Raw genomic sequence first — 17753 nt, forward strand, 5'->3', positions numbered from 1 at the left:
TATTACATCTGAAGATGTGTAGTTTTATTCATGCTGTCACATAATTTTACAGCATATTGCTATACTATTTCTGACTCAGTATTTACATTCTTATATTCAAAGAAAATCAGTAATATCTTTAAAAACTACAAGTCCTTTTATATCAGCTGTGCACCGTTATGGTGTAAATATAACCTATCTATGAATTAAATCAAATGTAAAAGTCAGCCGAATTAGTGTTGATACTGCAAGGAGACGTGAAGAGAAATTGAAGATGTTGTTTAATTGTTGATATATTTATGATTCAGTTTCGGCGGCATTTCTTCCAGTTTTTCCAAAGGTCTTCTCATCAGGGCTCTATAAATAAAGAACTACGGCAGATCTGTAATATGTAATGCAGCCGAACCGTGTATTACAATGCCGTTATGTGATGACTTTCAAAGAGAAAAGCAAGAACACTCGGAATTATGTATTATTTTATTCTTTTAAAATGTTTTCCGGATTTCATATCATATAAACACCAAATCCCAGCATGCATTGCGGCTAAAACATCCAATCAGCGAGCTTAAACCATAGCTGAGGATCTTGGGTAATCGCTCGAAATGCCTACGTCTGTTTCCGGTTATTTTTATTTTGAAATTCAGTTCCTGACGGACGCCAAAAAAGCACGAGATTATGAAATTAATCTAATAAATAAAAGCAAGGATAATTGTGTGTTATTGGTGAGTAAATAACAGTGTGTTATTTTGAAAAGAATAACAAATTAGAATGAAAAAAATATTTAAAAAAAAAAGATTTTGTCACGGTCCAAACTGTGTTCCTGTGTGTGGAGAGGGTGTGTTTTCCCTTGCAGGCTGCAGCCTGATTGCTCTCACCTGGCCGTCCGACTCAGCTGTCCCTCATCATCTAATCGGGACACAGCTTATCTACTCCAGTCTCCCAGCAACTCACCGCCAGATTGTTTTCTACATCAGTGTGCAATCCCTCGGCCATCGTCCACCAGAGCTTCCAGCCAACCTGCCTGTTTCTTCCTGCCTGCCTTGTAAATCAGTCCAGCCTCTCACTGCCTACCTCCACTCCGGACCTCCATATCACCAAACCTGCCTGAGTCTCCGAAGCAATAAATTATTTAAACATCTTCAGTCCTTGCCTGCGCCTGGGTCCTGTTTAAAACATAATCCTAACAGAACAATCTGGCCACCATGGACCCAGCAGGCCCGGACCCAATTCGTGAGGCTCTCTCCAACCAAGGCGTCCTCGTGGGCCGGCATGACCAGATGCTCAGAGAGGTTATGGATAACCTCGCATCACTAGCCGCCAACGTAGCACAGATGGGACATCACCTCAACCTGGTTTCCACTCATCTTGCTCCGCCTGCTCCTGAGGATCCAGCTCCCCCACAAGAGTTAGCACCGTTTCCAGCCCAGCCCGCTCTCCCTTCACGTGAGCCAAACATTCCCACTCCAGAGCGGTACGCAGGTGCCTTAGGGACATGTAAATCTTTCTTAATGCAGTGTTGTCTTGTGTTTGAGCAGCAGCCGTCTACGTATGCTAATGACAGAGCTAAGATTTGTTATATGATAGGTTTACTTACAGGTAGCGCCCTAGCCTGGGCATCAGCTGTATGGGAGAGTCAGTCCAACCTTTGTTATTCTTATCCAGAGTTTACAGAAGAAATGAAGAAAGTTTTCCACCACCCCGTCAGCGGTAGGGACGCTACTAAACGCCTCCTCTCACTGCGACAGGGCTCCCGTAGTGTAGCCGAATACTCGGTGGAATTTAGGACCTTAGCTGCAGAGGCAGGGTGGAATGACACAGCGCTTCAAGGGGTTTTTCAAACCGGGCTAACTGATTCTGTTAAAGATGAGTTAGCAGTGAGGGACGAATCAGCTAACTTGGATGAGTTGGTCTCCCTAGCCATAAGACTGGATAACCGCCTTAGGGAGCGCCGTAGGGAAAGAGCCAGCCGATCTCCTGGGTCACTCCCCTCTCGCCCTGTCTCGTCTCCTCTCGCAAGATTCAGGTCGGAGACTTTCCCAAGTCCTGTTGCTCCATCTGAAGTCTTTTCTCCTCTCCTGTCTTCAGAGGAACCGATGCAGCTAGGCAGAGCCCGACTCACTCCCCAAGAACGTCTCCGGAGAATAAGAGAAGGACTTTGTGTCTACTGTGCTCACTCCGGTCATCTCGTGGACACATGCCCCCAGTGCTCAAAAGAGGGTGCTCGCCAGTAAAGGTGGGGATACTGGTGAGCAAAGCTGTTTCTTCCTCAACCCCCCAGACCCGCAAGCCACTTGAAGCCACACTGCTGTTAAATCAACAGTCTCTCTCTCTGCCTGCCCTAGTGGACTCTGGGGCTGATGAGATTTTTTCGGATGCCCAACTGGTTGCTTCAGCCGGCATCTCCACTCAACCTCTGACAGCTCCTCTCAATGCTCGAGGTCTGAATGGGAAGCTCCTAGCACGCGTTACCCATGTCACCGAACCCCTACATCTCGTCCTGTCTGGTAATCACCATGAAATGATTCAGTTCCACGTCATGTCCTCCCCTCACACACCCCTAGTTCTGGGCCAGCCATGGTTAAAACTGCACAACCCCCACATGGACTGGTCGGAGAATCAAGTAAGGAGTTGGAGTTCCTTTTGTCACTCTTCATGCCTGCGGTCTGTAATTCCCCCAGCAGAGGTCGGTATTCCCCCAGTGCAGCAGGAGCCACTCAACTTGTCCGCTGTCCCTCCGGTTTATCATAGCCTGAGAGAGGTTTTCAGCAAACAGCGAGCTCTTTCTCTGCCCCCTCATCACCCTTACGACTGCACAATAGATCTTCTTCCTGGGGCATCTCTCCCATCCAGTCGCCTGTTTAACTTGTCCCGAACTGAGCGTGAGGCCATGGAGACATACATCAAAGACTCACTGGCTGCTGGCATCATAAGACCCTCTTCTTCCCCGGTCGGAGCAGGCTTCTTCTTTGTATCCAAGAAGGACCGCTCCCTACGCCCCTGCATTGACTACCGAGGCCTTAACAACATCACCATCAAGAACAAGTATCCACTGCCCCTCATCAATTCAGCCTTCGAACCCCTACAGAAGGCCACCATTTTCTCGAAACTCGACCTCAGGAATGCTTACCACCTGGTCCGCATATGTCAAGGAGACGAGTGGAAGACAGCGTTCAACACCCCACTAGGCCATTTCGAGTATCTAGTGATGCCCTTTGGACTCACCAATGCCCCAGCTGTCTTCCAGGCTCTTGTGAACGATGTCCTCCGTGACTTCCTGAACCGTTCAGTATTTGTGTATCTTGATGATATCCTGATATTCTCACAGACCATGGAGGAACACACCCAACATGTGCAGCAGGTTCTACAAAGGCTCCTCGAGAACAAGCTGTTTGTCAAAGTAGAGAAATGCAAATTTCATGTGGATTCAGTGGATTTCCTAGGCTACATCATTGAGCAAGGTCAGCTGAGAACAGACCCAGAGAAGGTAAAAGCAGTGGCCCAATGGCCCAAACCTTCCACCAGGAAGCAGCTCCAACGTTTTTTGGGCTTTGCAAATTTCTATCGCCGGTTCATCAGAGACTACAGTCGTGTTGCCGGTCCTCTCAACCAACTCACCTCCCCTGCAATCCCCTTCTCGTGGACTACTCAGGCTGAGGCTGCCTTCTCTGAGCTGAAGAGACGTTTTACCTCGGCCCCTATTCTTACGAACCCTGACCCATCTCTTCAGTTTATTGTTGAGGTTGATGCATCCAACACCGGTGTGGGGGTTGTTCTATCACAACGCTCAGTCTCCGACCAAAAGCTTCACCCTTGTGCTTTTTTTTCCCCGACGACTGACAACCCCTGAGCGCAACTATGATGTTGGCAACAGGGAGCTTCTTGCTGTAAAGCTTGCGCTGGAAGAATGGAGGCACTGGCTGGAAGGCTCTGAACATCCATTAATTGTGTGGACAGACCACAGGAACCTGGTCTACATACAAACTGCCAAACGACTAAACTCCCGTCAGGCACGCTGGGCATTGTTTTTTGGGAGGTTCAACTTCACCCTTACCTACCGACCTGGTTCTAAAAACCTTAAACCTGACGCATTGTCCCGGCAGTTTGCAGTGGATCAGGATCCCATAGCTCCTGACACCATAATCCCCGCTACCAGAGTGGTGGGCGCTGTAACATGGGAGATTGAGAACTCAGTGGGGAAGGCACAGAGAGACCATCCAGATCCAGGAAATGGTCCAGATAACCGTTTGTTTGTACCTGACTCTGTCCGCTCACAGGTTCTCCTATGGAACCATGCTTCCCGCTTTGCCTGCCACCCGGGTGTGAGTTGGACCCTATCCCTCCTGAGACGACACTTCTGGTGGCCTTCTATGGAAGCGGACTCTCGAGCCTTTGTGCTGGCCTGCACTGTTTGCGCCCGTAGCGAGTCTTCACACCAGGCTCCTATCGGTCTACTACAGCCTCTCCCAGTCCCTAGTCGTCCCTGGAGTCACATCGGCCTAGATTTTGTTACCGGCCTCCCGGTTTCACAGGGTAACACGACTATTCTCACTATTGTTGATCGCTTTTCCAAAGCGGTTCATTTTGTGCCTCTTCCTAAACTCCCCACAGCCTCTGGAACTGCTGACCTCTTAGTCAATCATGTGGTCCGGCTTCATGGCATTCCGACAGACATTGTTTCCGACCGAGGGCCACAGTTCATATCTCAGGTATGGAAAGCATTCTGTCGAGCACTTGGAGCATCTGTCAGTCTCTCCTCAGGCTATCATCCTCAGACTAACGGGCAGGCCGAAAGAGCCAATCAGGACCTTGGAGCTGCACTTCGCTGTGTCACCTTCCGGAATCCCACCTCCTGGAGCTTACATCTGCCCTGGATTGAATACGCTCATAACTCACTGTCTAGTGCTGCCACCGGTATGTCCCCATTTGAATGTTCTCTTGGATATCAACCCCCTTTGTTCCCAGCCCAAGAGGACGAGATCGCAGTTCCGTCTGTCCAAGCCCATCTCCGTCGTTGTCGGAGGATTTGGAAGGATGCCCGCTCTGCCCTTCTCCGCTCCGATGAACGCAATCGACATATTGCAAACCGCCACCGGACCGCAGCTCCCCAGTTCCAACCAGGTCAGAAAGTTTGGCTTTCTTCAAAAAATATTTCTGTACAAGCTGAGTCTAAGAAGTTGAAACCACGCTTCATTGGCCCCTATGTGATCGAGCGCATAATCAATCCATCTGCTGTTAGACTCAAGCTGCCTCCCTCCATGAGAATTCACCCAACCTTTCATGTGTCTCAGTTGAAACCAGTGTTGTCCAGCCCTTTGGGCCCTCCAGCCATCTCCCCTCCACCCACCCTTGTTATTGATGACCACCCGGCCTACACGGTCCGACGGCTGTTGGACATTCGTCGCCGGGGCCGTGGGTACCAGTATCTGGTCGATTGGGAGGGTTATGGTCCTGAGGAGAGGAGCTGGGTGTCCCGCAAGCTCATTCTAGGTCCCTCTCTCATTCGGGACTTTCACAGAGACCACCCAGATAAGCCTGGCGGTTCGCCTGGAGGCTCCTGTTGAGGGGGGGGTACTGTCACGGTCCAAACTGTGTTCCTGTGTGTGGAGAGGGTGTGTTTTCCCTTGCAGGCTGCAGCCTGATTGCTCTCACCTGGCCGTCCGACTCAGCTGTCCCTCATCATCTAATCGGGACACAGCTTATCTACTCCAGTCTCCCAGCAACTCACCGCCAGATTGTTTTCTACATCAGTGTGCAATCCCTCGGCCATCGTCCACCAGAGCTTCCAGCCAACCTGCCTGTTTCTTCCTGCCTGCCTTGTAAATCAGTCCAGCCTCTCACTGCCTACCTCCACTCCGGACCTCCATATCACCAAACCTGCCTGAGTCTCCGAAGCAATAAATTATTTAAACATCTTCAGTCCTTGCCTGCGCCTGGGTCCTGTTTAAAACATAATCCTAACAGATTTCAGTTTTCTGAGGCTCTGAGCCCCATTTATTTTCCTCACAAATGGCAACAAAAGTCCGAAATTATACGATTTAAAGTAAAAGCAATAATTGTGGCTTGATATTGAGTAAGAACATGTTTTTATGAACCACACAGCTTCCGGTCTTCCACGACCCGACCGGAGAAAAAGACGTGCTGCAGGCAGTAGAAATACATTGCTTTTAAAATCGTGCTGTGCAACACGAAAAAAAAGGGGAAAATCGTGTTGGTGAACACAAATCAATAGATTAAAAATCGTGTTGGTGAACACGAAATGCCATAAGACTGGGTTGAGTACACATATATTTCAAATGAGAGCGACTTACACTTTTCGATGATATTTGTTGGCTGTCGCGATTCAATACGTATTCATCCGCTTAGAAAACTCACAAAAAGACGTTCCATATAACTCCAGAATTGCCTGAGAATCAACACGTTTTCAAGTCCTCAGTAATACATTAATATCTGATAGTCTATATATTTGTAGAGTGAAAACATGGATCTGCAACTGGCTAATTCGGCATACCTTTAGTGGTGCTACTTTCTCCATTGTAGCTATGTGTTGACAACCCCAAAGCATTATGGGAACTGACGTTTTAGGGAGTAAGGGTGGACCCAGTGTTCTCGATTTTGTTTGTCACAGTGCAGACTTTTAAAATCCCCTGCCCCAAAATAGTTAAGATTGGTGTTACAAACAGTGGCATCATATACTCCTGTAATTGGTGTGCACAGGTATTTGAACACCCCCTCATTCAGTCTTGGGTGATAAAGCTCCAACTGTAACACAAATTGCCTGTATCTATCATCTGGACAAAGACCAAGTGCACTCATTTAGCCAAAAAGACATATTTATGCGGTGTACCTGCTCTCTGCACTCTGTGGACCACAGCCGCTGCTCTGGACCTGCAGTTCCCCATAAATCTGTGCCTTCTGAGCCATGATTTCTTTTTTCATGTTCACCCTGCACATAAATGTCTATATACATGCTGCTGCTTTTCACTCACAGCTCTTAGCTTTGATCTTGTACTTGACTCCATCAGAATCTCTTGCATTAAATATTTGATCGCTCTATAATTACTGCTGAATATATTCACCTCCAAGCACATCTAGCAAATGATCTTCCTTTACAACCCTGTAAAATGAGAGTATTGGTGGATATACAGTATACACCTGGTAAATATACAGTATACCAATTAGTTAGCACAGCTGTTATGAGGTTCCAGACACCATTTTTTATGATCACAGATTAGGCTCATTAATTCCCAGTAAATACGTATTCTCCATTAGTTCCTAAATGTTTTGGTTGTAAAGCCAGCTGCTGTGGAGGTCAAAACACATTAGCGGATCCATCTCTTTGCTCCTCAGTGTCTTAGTTCATTATGCTGCAGGAGTGGTTTAAGAAGTTTCAATGGAAGTTTTCATTATATTTTTGGCAAAAAAGGTCAACAGAGAAATGCATAGTATTTGTTAAACAAAGCTTACCACAGATAATGTCATCCTCAAAGGAGCAAGCTACACACTTTATAAATACATGTGATGAGTCGTTCAACAACACACAGGTATTTAGTGGAATATTCCTCTAAAGCCGACATCTCTATTTCACATGAAATGAAATGTAGTCAAATGTAATGAAATGTACTTTTTAAATGTTGGCCATGAGGTGCAATAGGTCGCCATTGTCAGTAAGTGCGTCTGTGTATTGTGTTTGTTCCAACGGTGTATGACTGATGATATATGTATGTCTCTTAATGTCCACTATGTTTGTATATGTACTGTACATGTATGCGGAACTGCAGGACGGAGCCCAGAACAAATTTCCTTACGGGGACAATAAAGTATATCGTATCGTATCTAGGGCTGCACGATTTTGGGAAAAAAACTAATTGCGATTTTTCTGACAAATATTGCGATTGCGATTCGAATTGCGATATTTGTTTTTAAGCGACCCAACGGAAGTTTATTGTAAAATGCGGCCATAACTCCGGCTAGGAAGGTCGTATCAACGTACTCCCGTCTCTAGCACCCTCGCAGCCCGAGCTACGAGTGAAAGAACTAAACTTACATGAAACTTCCGTTGGGTTGCATTAAAGTCAAGCTTCAGTTTAAGATTCACCCTGTAATATATGTAAATCATTTGATGGAGCATTACTAACCTGACTCAGGTGGTTTGTTTCACTGAACCATCTAGGAAAGCTCCATTGGAAGCCATTTGGAAAAGGGCAGGCACTTTCAAAAACACTTGGCAGGTGATTGGATCAATCTGTCTATCACCTTCTATCATGGGCAACTTCTGATTGATTAACAATGGCTGGTACATGTGGAGCACAGCACTTCTGATTGGTGTGGATGACTGACACACAAGGAAAAAAAAAAAAAAGTTAAAAAAAATCGCAGGCTTTGCGATTTCATAATCGCACCATTTCAAATCGCGATTTCGATTTAAAATCGATTAATCGTTCAGCCCTAATCGTATCATATCTAGTCTCAATGTATCAGACCCAAGCCACTAAACACATGCCCCTTATTCTTTCAATTTCCCTGCCTTACCTTTTTTTCCTGCCACACTTAATTTCTTCCGGCCCTTAGTGTTGGACATGTTATTGTACGAGTTAAGATGATTCCCTCCTTCTCCCCAGTGCTTGTTGTGCACACAGTGTGCATCTGTTTCTGTATACATTTCTATCTACAGACAGGATTGTTCATGTTTTCCCTCCCTGCAGCGTATGCCGATATAAATATCTCAGGTAATTAATAACTGCGAAGACCTTTGAATCTCAGATGGGATTTCCAGCGGGCTCATTCACTCTCATTCAATTTTCACCTCCAGCATAGAGAAAGAGAGAGAGAGAGCCGCAGACGAGAAGAGGCATGGGAGGGAGACAAGCATAGAGAGATGAAGATGAGTTCATAGAGGGCAGCAAAGCGAGACAAAAGAGTGAAATAAGAAGATAAGGAAAGGAGAAAAGGTGAGGAAACAATGTGTGCAAATGGATAAATGAGGGTCAAGAGGAAGAGCAGAAGCAAAAAGTAAAAAAAGAGAAATGCTAAGAAAGGAGGATCATGCTGAGAAGGAGCAAATCCATGCATTTTTACCAAGGTTAGTGATGCTTAGTTGCCAATACTGGAGGATAAGAAAGATAGAAGAGAAAGGCAAAATCAATTGACTTCATGTACATATTAGATTATTTTTGCTTTTTGAATTCAAATACCAATTTGAGTGTGACTTCAGACAGTTGCATTGGAGTTTGTAGCTCTTTGTAAGAAACGCTGTAAAAGTTCTCTCACCATTTAACAGAGTTTAAATGTGCAGTGGCAGCACTCCCAGAAGTTTAGCCATCAGAGGGATCACTGTTTGGAATAGAGACGAAGATAAAAGGGGGACAACTGTTCAGCAGACTTCAGCCCGGGCTTCAAACAGACAGAACTATTCAACGTCTGGAAACAGGGTCCAACACACTGAAGAGAGGAAGACTTGAATTACATTATTTGGGAGTGTGCTTGAAAAGAATACTAACAGTGACTGTGTCTGTATGCCCATCTGTGTCTTTCTGTGGAGCTTGTGTTTATGTTCAGGTGTATACATGTATTCAGTGACTCTCTGTGGGCTTTGCTTAGTGTCGACATTCCTGCTCACACAACTGTGTGTCTGGCTGTGTGTGAATGTTCTCCTGTAGCCTGTCTCTGTGTGTTCTGAGTTTCAGATAATAGAAGCCACCCCAGTTAACATAGCAGAAATGTCATTGAGCTTTCAGAGCTCTCCACTGCACAGAACCGACAGCTCTGGGTGCCGAATTTCCCTCAGCAGCCTGGCACTGCAAACACACATACAAAAACACACAGTAGTTTTCATTGGTATTTATAGTATACATTTGAGTGTTGATTCTTTAAACTCTAATGTAAATGTAAAAGCTGGTATGCAACAAAAGCAGTAAAGTATTTTCAAATTTGATCTTTATAAGTGTCCATGTTGGTCACCTCCCTAACCCCAACAATTGCAGGTTTATACAGTGCAGTATACTAATAAATGATAATTATTTTTTTAATGGTGTGATTAGAGAACTCTAGTTGTGTATTAGGAAAAAGAGCGGATATCTGATCAAGAGGGCATACTTCCCTCACAGATGTTTCACTGCATTAAACGAACACATGATTGAAACTTATCGCACAGCAGATGTGTGAGCAGACTTCTGAGGAGCCACATGAAGAAGATCGACATCGTCTTTAATGACTTAAGCCCATCAACTTGGTGTTTGGACTTTATTTTAATGCGGCTGTTAGGACTAGATTCATCTTGGCCTTCACACTGCATGCATTAAAGATTGTATGAAATTGTATTTTTACTATCCTGTGGCAATTGGTGGAAAAACGCCTTGCTGATATTGTACCCCCTGGCGTCTTGTCTTTGTGGAGGAGAATCAGGTAGTTTACTATGCAACACTACAGATTTCTTCACAACTGCTGTAATATAATGTCAGTCTCTAGGTAGACATACAACAAACACTTTAATGTACCTGTGGAATGGAGATTACATCAAAGTTCCTTTTATCCACGACTTCTATTGATAATCTTATTTCGAACAATGGCTGTAGCCTTAAATGTATTTTTTACACATGGTCACTCAGTCATCTGCCTATATGTATTGTATATACATTTGTATATGTATATATATTCAAAGGAGACATAGAAAGAGGAATAGAATGATCTGCCAACACGCTTTCCATGACTAACCTTAATAGCTCTGTTTTCTATTTGTAAGATAGTTATTTATCTAACTATGAATCATTTGTCCTGACGGTTTTAAAAGATTTAACTGTCTTCCATATTTCTCTCGTGTGATATTATTTATTCTCTAACCACCTTGAACTTCAGCATTCACTATTAGCCTCCTCCCCACGTTCCATGGCTCATCTTTCATTCATCCCTGGCTTTCTAGAGCTCTGCATCCTGCATCACCTCTCCCACACCTCAAACTTGCTTGTAATTTTCCCTTTGATCTTGGCAATGTCATTTTCTCTCTATTGGTCACAACAGCATGTCTACCTCAATTGTTCAGTCTTATCATTGTCTTGTGATTGAGAGAGGATAGTCATGTGCTATTGCTCACAGCGCCTCAATAGTGAGGACACAAACAATCCCCTGCAAACATGATTGTTCCTGTAATATATATTGATGCTAATAAACAACTGAATGAAACCTAGAGCTGAAAATGAATGTATCTTTTGACTTCACCTGCTGTTATAATAATGGAGCTAGCCATACAAATTCATTTGATACTCAATACTGCTTCTCTGGTCTCTCATCTTTTTCATACACCTCGATTTTGAGTTGCTGAGAACATTAAGAACAACTCATAAATGACTCTTCATCTCTCTTGTGATTTTTCTTTCTCATGTGTTGCTTGCTTCACATTTTACAGTTTTATCATTCCTTTCTCTGTCCCCATTTTCTTAGTGTCCCACTCAATCTCTTCTTACTGGAAATGAAATGTTCAGTTGTTGCCTTTGGCATTTTTGTCGCCTTTCTTCCCTATACTCTCTGTTTTTCTTTTCTTCATTTTACTAATGTTTTGTGCAAATAATACCATTTGCAGAAAATGGGAACTTGCTGTCATCCGTTTTGAACAGGCATGTTTCTGCTTTCTTGTGTTTACATTATAAAATAATGATTTTAATTGATTTTGTGTTAAAACAGCAAAATCAGACATTCATAGAATTAATTATTGATGCTCCATGATGGCTTGAGTGTTGCATTTCTATGCAAGGCCTCTCCTTCGTTCTTCCTCCTTAAATGTCATTCCCTCTCTCATCTTCAGAGTACTCTATCAGTCTGTCCCTTCTTTAGCTCTCTAATGCCGCATCTCCTTTTAAAACCTTCTTTTATGCCTTCCCCCCACCCCTCTCTCTCTCTCTCTCTCTCTCTCTCTCTCTCTCTCTCTCTCTCTCTCTCTCTCTCTCTCTCTCTCTCTCTCTCTCTCTAAGATGATACCCCTAAGGGGCTCAAGGATGGCAGCACAGTGGCCATATAGCAGTGTGGAATATAAACATACAGTATGCACATTTTCACACACACGCATGCATGCACATTCAACTCTCCAAACACATGCATAGACACATGTGCATAGTAACAGAAGGACACATACATAAAAGCGGAATAAATAGGTCGTCGTGAAATATGAATCACACACAGACACTGAAACACATTTACAGACGCAAGAGAATAGTGCACAGCCTTGGAGTAAATTAAATAGACGCGACATGTATGAAGAACTAGAATCCATTAAGTAAATGAACAACCCTTTATCCTCACTGAACTGACATTGTAGCTCACAAAGCTGCAGTATTTAAAACATTCATTAGGGAAACCTTTGGTTGAATCTAATGTTATCAAATTGAACAGTTCTGCAATAAAACCTATTTCTGTTCAGCTTATGATGTGAGCATTTCCTCCATAGAGGAGCAACAGCATTAGCAGGTTTTAGCCAGCACTCAAATCAAAATATGACGCAGTGAAGTGGCAAAGCAGAGCAAAGAAGGGAGGTGGCAACAAGCACTTGACAAAGCACTGGGCATGCTAGAAAACAAAAGGCCTTTTCTTTGATTTGATCCAGTAACCGATTGGTATTATGGGTCACGACAACACATTTCCACAGGATCAAATGAACCCAGTATTGTGTTGGAGCTTCATTTACCAAAGCTGGGTAAATATTGAACAAATTATGTATTTGTCTGTTATACAAAACAAAGTCTGTGTAGGGAGGTTGTGGATTTATATCAACAACACCGGAGATAGTTGTCAGTCAACTATTCTTTTTTTATTTTACCATAAAGAATGTTTCCCCTATTAAACTTACACTTTACCAAAATGTTACAATTATTCTTTGAATCTAGAAATTATGGAGAATATCATAAATGATCTTAACTCATGTATGTGCCAAAAGCATACCTCACCTAACTTACCATAGCATTGTCACATCATAAAAACTGATATTTTTCTCAATAGTGATACGAGAAAGGATTTTGAAAGGCATACTGTAGAAACAAAGTTATCCTGGCAATGGAGGTGGCTGATCATAAGAAAAGTTGTACAGTATGTGTCATTATTGTAGTTTGTGTGAGCAATCATCGCATTTTACAACTTGACTTGAAGGAAATGTCAATTTGTGTTGAGGCTCTGTCAGAGACATAATTGTTTGAGGCTGGGGTGAGTGAGTGGGGTTGTTGAATTAGATTTTCTAAATGTTTGCCTTACAGTATAAAGTGCATTTCACTTTTGTACTTGTTTACTGTTCCATGACCTACCTACTTGCGTCTTACTCTAAAAATCCACCTCCTCATTTAAAGTCTGCCTCCTCTTCCCCAGTGTCACTTTCGATCTGTCGCTCTCTCATACTGCTTCCTCTCTCACACTGCTTCCTCTCTCACACTAATTGCCTTCCTCTGCGTCAGCCTCTTCCTTCTCTCTCTATCTCATAGGCTGCTGACAGAGAGCTAACATATGTGTGCCATCACATGTCATCTGTCACATTCTGTGTTTTGGTATGCCAGCAAATATTTTCTCATGCAACGGTGAGCCTCTGCTCATTTCCTCTCACACTCTTCACTCTTGTGGGAATCTCTTTGTCATCTTCGTCTTTGAACTTTCATCCACGGGAACTTGAACTTTGCAAGTTGAACTCAGTCTTCGACACATTTAAGACCTACATACATGAAGTATAATTAATTCTAGCCTTACACTCAGTTCCTCTCTCCTTCTCTCAATGTGTTTCCATTCATTTTGCATAAATGTATGTAACTAACTTGGAATTCAGGGCATCATCCCTGCTCTCTCGTCTTTTGTTTGATCATATTCAGAGTTGGTGCTCTGGTGGGATTAGTATTTTTCATATAAATTAAACTGTCATAATTCACATATGGACTGTCTATGTTCCAATTGTATGATGTTGTTTATTGCATGGCTGTTCATCCACAGTTGTCCCTCCTCTTTTGCTCTTCCTGAAGTTTCTTACATTTTCTTTACCCTTTATTTTTGTATTCGTGGGGAGCTTTTTTCCTTTTTCTGCTCCAAGGGCCTACGGACAGATGACTTGTATAGATTGCAAAGCCCCCTGAGGTAGCTTTAAATGTTCAAACTCAAACAGTCCCTCTGAATCAAATTAAATAACTTTCACTTAGGACAAAGACCGCAAGATGACTTTTGTGTGTTGAGTTCTAACAAATCGGCAAGGCAAGGCAAGGCAAGGCAAGGCAAGGCAAGGCAAGGCAAGGCAAGGCAAGGCAAGGCAAGGCAAGGCAAGGCAAGGCAAGGCAAGGCAAGGCAAGGCAAGTTTATATAGCACTTTTCAACGCAAGGCAATTCAAAGTGCTTTACAAAAAATGAAAGACATTAAGCATTAAAAAAGAAAAGCTAATAAACATTAAATGGAAAAATACATGGATAAAAGTTACAGTGCAGTTTAAGATGTGAATAGTTCAATTAAAAGCAGCGACAAAAAGAAAAGTCTTCAGCCTGGATTTAAAAGTAGTCAGAGTTGCAGCGGACCTGCAGGTTTCTGGGAGTTTGTTCCAGATATTTGGAGCATAATAACTGAACGCTGCTTCTCCATGTTTAGTTCTGACTCTGGGGACAGAAAGCTGACCAGTCCCTGAAGACCTGAGAGATCTGGATGGTTCATAATTTAGCAGGAGGTCAGAAATGTATTTTGGGCCTAAACCATTCAAAGCTTTATAAACCAGCAGCAATATTTTGAAATCTATTCTTTGACACACAGGAAGCCAGTGTGAAGACTTCAGAACTGGAGATGTTAGGTAGGTAAATATTCACTTAACTGCCATTTACAGATCATACAATAATGAAAAACAGGACACTCTTGCTCTCTTTAAAACGTCAGAGACACAGTTGAAAAAATAACACATCGAACAAAGAGCAGAAATATTTGACTTCTACAATATTCCTTCTTTGTTCATTCTGACAGGAGTTGTCAGTGTGATCACAGTTTTCATGACTGTTATTATTTTGGTCTTTGTGCTTCTGAACATTTGAAAGAGAGGAATCTGTGTCTTTTATCTTTTTCTGAGGGAATTGACATTTTAGCCATTTTCCTCTCTCTCTCCTCATTTCTCCCCTCTCCTACACTCGACGCTGAGAAGCCACAATGCTTGTTATTAACTTTCTCATACCATTTATCTCCCTTTCGCCACCTCCATTACCTCCCCCAGCTTTCTGTCATCTACTCCTAGCTACCCGTCTCTCTCCTCCTCTTTCTCCTTCTCACACACCATTCTTCTGTCTCAGTGTCATTAGTATTCTTCCTCTCTCAGACAGCAGGTAAGTTCAGCACCCCCAACCTCCTTCATGCGGCTCCCTCCCGATACATCACTTTACCTCCTGTTCATTACTGCAGCATAGTTCCTATTACACCTGTCGGTACAATCATTTGAGCTTCATGATCTCAGCACTCCCAGAAAGCATTTTGACCACCAAACATGAAGGCATTTTTATTTAAATGAAGGTTGTGGAGTGACAGATTCTATGATATATGCGGTACCGGCTGAGGACTAAGGCTATCTGCTAGATACAGACTTCTTATAAAACAATACATCAACTGAGTTAAATACCAACAAGAAGCCTAATTTTGATTAATGTTAACAGCAGCAGTGCCCCTGACTTGGTTAGAGTTCAATACTCTCTTAATTTGCATTATTAGCATGTGGGAAGCCATTAAGAGACCAACGATCTATCTTTGTCTTGATAGTTCTGTCTGTTTAAGGGTGTAAAGCAGTGGTGGAAGAAGTACTCAGATACTTATGTAGCAATAGCGTAAAATAACTCAAGTCCTTCATTCAAAGTCTAATATAAGTAAAAGTACAACAATATTCTTATCAAATACTTAAAGTATACTTATTAAATATAAAAAATGAATGGATTATTATTATTATTATTGATGCATTTATGTGTTCATCACAACTGTCAGATAAATGTAGTAAAAGTACAATAATTGCTTCCGCAATAGTGAAGCAGAAGGTAAAGTACATGTACCTTAAAATTGTACTTAACTTCAGTACTTGAGTAAATGTACTTCATTACATTCCACCATATATAATGACACAGCATTTTGCGATAAAAAAACAACGATTTCTCTTGATGTACAACATGATTGCAGTGTCAACAAAATACGTTTTTGCTATGTTAGCAGCACAGTAGGAGCCTTGGAGAATCTTTTTTTAAATTGTGGTTTTGTGTTCTCCCTCTCAGCGAAATAACAAGCCAGCTGAGTTTAAATATAAAGGAAAGTAAATGATTGTGTTTGGCCACATATTGCTCCCTAACTGCATTGGAAACAGGCAGCATGTGTTTAGACAGACTGAGTTAAAATCTTAACCAGAAAGCTTCATTTATTTTATTCCACACGCCTTTCTTCCATATGTCTCTGTACAACTTGTAAAACCGTTAAACGTTCACAATGAAACATGTTTGCTTGATTTCATTCCTTACTGAATCTGCTTCTGCCAAATTTAGTTTGGATTGAAAATGCGAAGAGCCAATTAAGAATATTCATGTCCATTCTACTTCAGACATTTGTTAATGTTCATTAGGAACATTACACTGGGACTCTTTGAGAGGGAGCGTGTCATAATGATAAAATATGATTATTAAGATACTGAGTGAGCAGTACCACAGAGATGGATTTAAGTACCTTTCCAGGTACTATATGTCGACAGTGGTTCCAGTAGAAGCACCTCAACCATGCAGGAGGCAGTAACAAACTTCACAGGTGAGTAGTTGAGACTAAAATGAAGTCTGACATTGAAGGTGGGTGTGGTCTGAGCAGGGGGTTGGAAGTGTGAAAGTGGACATTAGACTCTTGTGATGGGTGTAATTATATTGCAGTAATTATATTGCAGTCTGACATTAATTACTTATAATTTACTTTTTTTGTTGCACTTCGCAACTAATTCTATTTCACAACATGTCAAAATTGAAAACATTATTTTAGCTCCACTCTTTTACACTAGATTTCAAATGAAAATTATTTTAAAGACTTCAAAATGTCTCAAATTGACAAACAGTTCTTCTATCTGTCCTAAAATGACTAACTGCCATATTTTAACAATGCATAGTGTTTGATGTTGCAATAATGTTCAACATTCTGGGAAAAAATGTTTCACTATACTGTATATAAATGTTTCATTACAGTATATAAAAAAGCCTGTGTGTGTGTGTGTGTGTGTGTGTGTGTGTGTGTGTGTGTGTGTGTGTGTGTGTGTGTGTGTGTGTGTGTGTGTGTGGGTGTGTGTGTGCGTGTGTGCGTGTGTGCATGCGTGCACATTCATTCTCTTGTGGGTATTTGTTGTGTTTGCACATTCCTGCATCCTGCAGATGCTCTCTCCCATGCCCCGAGGAATTTCCTGGAGTCCCCTGTTTCCTGATCACCTGTTATTGTCTTCCATCACAAGCTCACACACAGGAATACAGAGGCACATGCATACCTTCAGTGTACCCCCCCCCCCCCCCCCCCCACACACACACACACACACACACACACACACACACACACACACACACACACACACACACACACACACACACACACACACACACACACACGCACACACACACACACACACACACACACACACACACACACACACACACACACACACACACACACACACACACAGAGCACATGATGATCTATTATAAAAGGAACCCATCCCTTTCCTGATTAAAAGTTGGTGTGTGTGTGTGTGTGTGTGTGTGTGTGTGTGTGTGTGTGTGGTGTGTGTGTGTATGTG

General features: G+C 42.7%; 1 long non-coding RNA gene across 2 annotated transcripts in view; it reads left to right on the forward strand.

Annotated features, from left to right (window-relative positions):
* The window catches only part of LOC139435015 (uncharacterized), a 75922-nt gene extending 58465 nt beyond the window's left edge, over nucleotides 1-17457 (forward strand). Inside the window, exons 3-6 of one of the 2 annotated variants that reach the window (XR_011644292.1) lie at nucleotides 14570-14645; nucleotides 14729-14765; nucleotides 16663-16732; nucleotides 17338-17457. This is a non-coding gene — a long non-coding RNA (uncharacterized lncRNA). Of the gene's footprint in view, nucleotides 1-14569; nucleotides 14646-14728; nucleotides 14766-16662; nucleotides 16897-17337 lie in introns of those variants that run through there. The other variant, XR_011644291.1, reaches the window with a different exon arrangement.
* The last annotated feature ends 296 nt before the right edge of the window (nucleotides 17458-17753 follow it).

This window comes from Pseudochaenichthys georgianus, chromosome 13 (genome assembly GCF_902827115.2).
Source record: "Pseudochaenichthys georgianus chromosome 13, fPseGeo1.2, whole genome shotgun sequence".
Taxonomy (NCBI): Eukaryota; Metazoa; Chordata; class Actinopteri; order Perciformes; family Channichthyidae; genus Pseudochaenichthys; species Pseudochaenichthys georgianus.